Source organism: Papaver somniferum, chromosome 1 (assembly GCF_003573695.1).
Source record: "Papaver somniferum cultivar HN1 chromosome 1, ASM357369v1, whole genome shotgun sequence".
Lineage (NCBI taxonomy): Eukaryota > Viridiplantae > Streptophyta > Magnoliopsida > Ranunculales > Papaveraceae > Papaver > Papaver somniferum.
Window position 1 is genome coordinate 241,502,101 of NC_039358.1, and position 6,738 is coordinate 241,508,838.

General features: G+C 37.1%; 1 long non-coding RNA gene across 2 annotated transcripts; it reads left to right on the plus strand.

Annotated features, from left to right (window-relative positions):
- Positions 1 to 3,943: 3,943 nt before the first annotated feature.
- On the plus strand, positions 3,944 to 5,062 carry LOC113321728. 2 transcript variants are annotated; one of them, XR_003346862.1, is made up of 3 exons: positions 3,944 to 4,202; positions 4,289 to 4,371; positions 4,706 to 5,062. It is a non-coding gene; the product is annotated as an uncharacterized LOC113321728 (long non-coding RNA). The 2 variants fall into 2 exon arrangements; XR_003346861.1 differs by lacking the exon at positions 4,706 to 5,062 and having other exon boundaries at positions 4,289 to 4,571.
- The last annotated feature ends 1,676 nt before the right edge of the window (positions 5,063 to 6,738 follow it).

A 6,738-nucleotide genomic window follows, 5' to 3' on the forward strand; every position in this document is an offset into this window, starting at 1 on the left:
TGAGATGGAACCATGTGGTGTTGTGATTAAAGCATTGCCAGTAGAAGTAATGGGTAGAAGATTACCATTACCAACCACAACATGATTGGAACCAGAGTAAGCAGTCGACGCAGTAAGCATGTTTGGATCAGCCGTTATGTGATTTGTAGCACCCGTATCAGCATACCAATGTTGATCAAAAGGCATAGCTTGAAGTTGCATTGCAGCAAACGACTGAGGAAGATCACGAGGCTGATAAGAGTTATTGAATCTGTTGGGGCATTGCAAATCTTGATGACTTCTGGAATCACAAATCTGACAAGGTGGTGGTTTGCTTCCAGGAAAGCTTGATGGAGGAGCACCAAGGATGCATTGAGGTTGCGGTGTAGACTGGTTCCCAAAGGAGTAAAATTGAGTGCCACGTCCACGACCATCATTGCCACGGCCTCCACCACGATTACCACGAAAAGAACCATTGTTACCACCACGACCTCCTCTATAGGAAGTATTTCCTCGTCCTAGACCTCTAAGGGTATTGAGAACAAGTTCAACATCACTTAAGGGAGACGATGAGGTTAAAAGAGAGTCTCTTATGGAAGTTATTTTGGCAAGGTACGCAGAGATGGAAAGATTTTCTCTCTGAAGTGTTTGCAGCTGGTGACGAAGTTGAAGAGAACCAGCAGCAGTTGGAGCGGCATAAGTATTGGCTAAGTATTGCCAGAGTTCACGAGCAGAAGTAAAATCAGGGATATCCGCAAAAACTGATTAAGTGAGGGTAGGTTGAATCCATCTAAGGAGAGACGTATCAATTTGAAACCAGGGAGCATAATTAGGGTTTGGAAGAGGTGCTTCAGCAGATGAACCAGGAAGAAAAGGAGACGAAGATTCAACGTCAGGATCCACATGACTATAGATATCATGGAAGCGTATGATGGGATGTACTTGACGACGCCATTGAATGTAATTGGTTTCATCAAGTTTGAAGGAGATGTAGGAAGTTTTAAGCTTGAGAGGAGAAGTTGTTGTTGTAGACACAGAAGAAGATATGACGAAAGAAGTTGTAGATGGATCTGTAGACATGGTTGCTAGGGTTGTGAAGAGAAAAAAAAGAGGTAGACGGCCCTAATGGCTCTATACCATGAAAGGTTATGAACTCTCTTAACCCTAAATAGGGTTTGAGATATGTATTTATATTAATCAAGGAGTATACAGGTTGCCCTTCAGGCAAGTTAATAATAAGATATACTAAGATACAATACAATTATAGATATCAAGATGACTCTATGTCACACCAACTGTATCTTGCGTTAACAAGGAGTAGATGGAGTGTATTGTTTCTTTTTTAGAACTAAATGGCTGCTTCTACCTACAACGTACTTGTTTCTTTTAGGCTGCACATTTACTTTGATGACTAGCTGCAATTCGATTTATTTACCATCGAAGAAGACTTCTACATTATCGATAGCTCGATAGACTAGTTAGACTCATTGTAGTTGAGTCTCTCGAGAACTTTTCATTTCTCAAAATTAAGGCTTAGAAAACATTAAGGAATGAGCTCGGAACTGTAAGGGAATCAACCAAGTTATAACAATTCGACATATATGAGTTTGGATTTCTTTTGGAATCCTTAGTTTTGCACAAATAGTGCAAGATTGTTTTTCGTACACTAATGTTCATAAACATGTTTTTTAATACCAAGAAAGAGTACAATCAAGAGTGATGATAGGTGAAATTTGTAATAATGGAGTCTTTGGAAAAAACTCAGAGGTTTTTTCTACTGAAAGAATGGGTAGACCTTTTGGATTACAAAATTCTACATGTCAAACGACATCCTTTTCTTTGCGTGACACCTGGATATTCCCAGTCCATCCACCCATTGCACAATTAAGGGTAACATTAACAAGACTCCATGTGACCAAAAAAAATATGATAAACCCATTGCATGTGCGGCATTTTTAGTGTTCTTTTTCGGTAGTAATTCCCATTCACCTCAGCAGACTTACAACTCAAAAATCGTCAACTAGGTGTGTAACTTATGGCTCAGGCTAAAAACCCAATGAAGGTTACAGTTAAAGGACATTTTGGTAAAATCCCATTCTTGTGTTGTCATAAAGAAAGCCCTAGTTCCTAGAATCTCAATCGATGCTATTGATGAAAGAGAGAAAATCAAGAGAGACTACTGAGGCCGGCGGTGTTAAAAGAAAGATCTCTAAGATTTGATAGGAAATGGATTGTTATGAGTGTAATTTTGGGTTTGTATGGGAATCTTTTCACATAACCTGGAAGATTAACAGAAATTACCACTCAATGGATAGTACAATGATCTCTCCTCTCATGCTTTTGATATTCCGAGGCTTGATTTTCCTCTTAGTCTTCGGTAGATATCGCAACATCTGTATATGGATTCTAAGAATGAAGCTATGAGATTCTGTTTACTTGTTTGATTATCGGATCTATGGTTATCTCAACTGCATTTGTTGGGTATGTTGTCTCTATATACAGATATTTCTACTAGGATGCACTTTTTATCGTTAATTTTAGCTTACCTGTGATGGATTTTACAGGTTCCCCTTTGATTTAGAGGTGAATTTTCTTCTGTTCTTGAGGCGACGCCAATTACGCGAACATGAATAGGATATCTATCATGAGCTGATATTTGTTCACATTAGGGTATTAAATCTTGGTCATGTTTTTAAATTAGGTATTAATTTTTAATTTTTCTGATATTGTAAATTAAGATCATCCCGTCATGAGGACATTGCTATCTAAAATAATTTTATGTGGATGATTTATATTCTGAATTGATTCGTAGTTTTGAAAAGATCTTCAATCAAATTATTTTGAAAATCTTAATACAAAGATATCTTATTGTTTCCAAGTTCCAACAATGGAAAATATGTGAAATTATTGCAAATTAGAGCACCAAATACACACAAAAATTACTAAATAAATTCAATGAAACATCACTACATGTTCGTCTTTGTTTCTCTATATGCTTCATAATTTATTGAACTCGTCAAAACAAGAATGGGTTTAGGTGGTGAATTTGTCGTACATTGGAGACCGGGTAGGAGGTCGTGATGCCCGTCTAGTATTTATTATCCAAAAAATCAATTGTCTGCGTATGATGCTCTAAGGATGGTGCTAAGTTTGTAAATTGGATCTGGAAGATGCTCTAATGTGTTAGAATGATACATTTGTTTTGAAAACGTATTCGTTCAAATACCAACAAAATGTAAATACAACGGTAGGCTTGTGAAGCAGAGGTTTGTACACCAGCTTAGGGAATGCAATTGTTTTTTTCATTTTTGTCCCTGATTAGACAGTTCCTTCGATCAGCAAATCATGGTGAATTATGATTGTTCAACTTTGTGGATGTCGTCAACACACTGGTTCCGTAACAGCTTGCGGACTTGTTTTCGGTACAGTACAGAATTGTTCATAAACATGTTTTGTCTCCAATAATGCCGGTGGGAAAACTTTGAAAGCATGAAGACCCTGGGAGCTGAAATCCCTTTCTTTCTTGAGTGTCGAAAAACTTTTGGACTTCAAAATTCTAGTTTGCGTGCATGCAGCAACCTCGTCTTTATTTGTGTGACCTGGAGACAGTGCAGGCCATCTATGCCTTGCACAAATTAAGGGGAAAATTTTTTCTTGGAGCAAAAAAAATAAATAAAAAACTCGTCTATCTGATCAAAATTGATAGAACGATTGCATATAGCACAACTCCATTTATGTAGTGTTCGGATCCTCCATTTTTCTGGCACAACTACATATTTATCACTTTATCACTCAAACGTCAAGAGTGATTTGGGTTCGGGGGTGTATACTACCAAGGCCCAGGCTAAAACCCAAGAAGGGAAGGTTAGACTTAATGGACAATATGGTAAATCACAATTTTGTGTTGTCTTTAAAAGAATGCCCTAGCTAGAAGAATTTCATAATGTTCTTTCAGAAAGAGAGAAAAGCGAGAAAGTGGAAGTAGAGAGAGAGTCATGTTAGGCCGCTGGTGTTCAACGAAAATCTGAAAGATCTGATCACAAAATGGTTTTGAATTTCGGGTTTGTATGGGAAGCATTACGCATACCATGGTGGAGAGCAAACAATAAATCATACCACAATGATTTCTCCTCTCATGGTTTTCATATCCGAGATCCAGACTCTCTGATCGCCTTTCATCTATCAAGGAATTTATGTATTGATCCTAAGAATAAAGCATTTAGGTATATTGTTTATCTGTACAAATTTATTTTCTTTTTAAAATACACCTTTTGAGGAATTTTTTTTTTTTTTTTGATGAATTTTGTAGGTCCCCCTGAGTTACAGGCAAATCTACATGAAAAAATCACACGATGGTCGAGTAGTTGCCATTAAATACGGGAAGGGGCAGAGGTAGAAGAGATCCACAATTTTCATTGTTAGGGATTTAAATCTATGTGTAAAAAACCAATCAGAATGATAATTTGTTTCTTTTGTAAAAAACCAATCAGAATGATTTTGTTGAAGAGATTTAATTATCTTACTAATTTACAGTCATGTTGACTGGAACATCACTAATTAAAATTTAGTCTCAGCTGCATTTTTACTGTATCTATATTGTGCATAAATTTCTTCCTCAGTTCGGTTCCAGTTTAATATTGTTGCATTTGCACACCTATGATGCTAAGACTCGGTTAATGTAAAATTGCAATTCCAACATTCCTCCCCTAATAGTTTTTTCCAACAGGCGGCTCGTGAAGAGATGGTCAGGTAGTTGCGCCATGGAGTGTTATTCCAGAACACGACTGCAAGATATCTTGCCAACTTATCCTCTAATTCATTCAAGATATCTTGGTCAACGTCATATCGAGCTTGAAAGCAAATGTCTCTATCATTTCAGTGAGACATATAGAACACCATCTAGTAGAACCCAAGACTTTCGTGGAAAAGCAGCAAAGAGGCCAGTGTGAGATGCCCACTAAATTGTAAAAGCACAATGATAACGCAGAGGAGCAATAAAATCGGATGTTATATTGTAAATCAATATCTTCTAAAGGAAAATTTGCATGCTAATTAGGAAATGGCTTGTTGAAAATTTCACTCATTGGTTTCTTGTGGATGATAATTATACAACATAGTTCCTTGAATATTGCTCTTCGCAGTTCCGCCTACTTCGATTAATAAAGATCATGGTGAATTGAGATAATCCAACTTTATGGATGTGAGCTTATCGTTTATGAGCACTATTCTTCACAAACATGTTTTCTCTTATTGAGAAAAAATACCATGGCATCAAGAATGATTGTGGGAGATCTTTAAGTCTGGTATCTTTGAAAAGCTAAAAATTGGACGATTGCAAGCATTGCTGTCCATCCATCCCTATCAAATCTCTCCTAGAACCTTATCACCTCTGTCTCTTCAAAAATGATAGAACAACTGCATCTAGATGGTGTTTTTGATCTTGCATTTCTTTAGTTATCCGCCCATTCACCTCAACAGATGCATCCCTGTTGGGGTGTGTACTCCAAGGACCACCCTGAAACCCTAGCCAATAGGGAAGTGAGGTTTAAAGGGAAGCTTAGGTTACTGGACAATTTAGTGAATCTTACCTAATTTTGTTTTGTCCATATAAAAGAAAAACCCTAGAATCTCAATTCCCTTGGTAAAGAGAGAAAAGTGTTAAGAGTTGCAGTGGAGAGAGATCAGCGAGGCCGCCGTGATCGATGTGATCATCAGAAATGGATCGTTGTTGTTATGAATGTTGTGTTTTTATGGGAACCTTTTTACATACCTTGGTGGAGATCAGAGAGACCACACCACACACTAGATCCGGCACTATGATTTTTCCTCTCATGGTTATAATATCTGGGGCCTTGTTTGCGCATTCACCAAATTCAACGCAAGTGGGAACCTCTAATTATGGATTCTAAGAATGAAGCTTTGAGATTCTGTAGTCTCTTGCACTCTCTGTTGTATGGTTAGCTCAATGTCTATGGAATCCGATGGATAGAATATTGCATCTTGGGAAATCACGCCTAATGATATGGGAAGGGGAAGTGGAGTAGGGGGAAGCAGGGGCCAGGGAGGCACAAAACAAGGTTGTTTACGTTATGGTATTATATTATACTATTATTATTAAATCTAATGATATCTGCAAATCAAGATCTTCCATAAGAATATTTAAGAATATTTGTATGTTTATGAGGAAATGTCTGTTTAAAAATTTAATGAGAATAATTTTGTTGCAAATATGGTGTTCTAGTTGAGAAGAGAGAGTTCAAGTCAAAAAAAATTAATTCAGGGTTTTCGTTTTCAGAGATTTCAAGGGTTCGATGGAAAAAAAAATTGGATCTAAAAAATTTGATGCCTCGGTTGCTTTTTCAAGAGAATCTGAAGAGGAAAAACGTGGTCAAGAGCCGGAAATCTGAATTCGTGATGAGGATATCATTGATTGTCTTAATGAATGGAAGTTTAGTCTTATAGGCAGATTGGATTTTTTTTTTTTTTAATTTTGTTTGTAGAAAAATCACTTCGAAATCAATGGAGTTGAAGAGGTGATTGTCAATTAATAGCTTTGCGAAAAGTTTTTTTGTGTGGATAATATCCAACTTTCTGTTTTCTAAGAGTAGAAAACCTTATATTTTGGATCTCAAAAATTCGAGATGTCAAAGGCCAACTTCGTCTTTGCATGCCTCTCACAGACATTGCAGTAAACCATGATCCGTTGCACAATAAGGGGAAAAACCCTTCTTAGAGCCAACAAAACTCCATATAACCTCT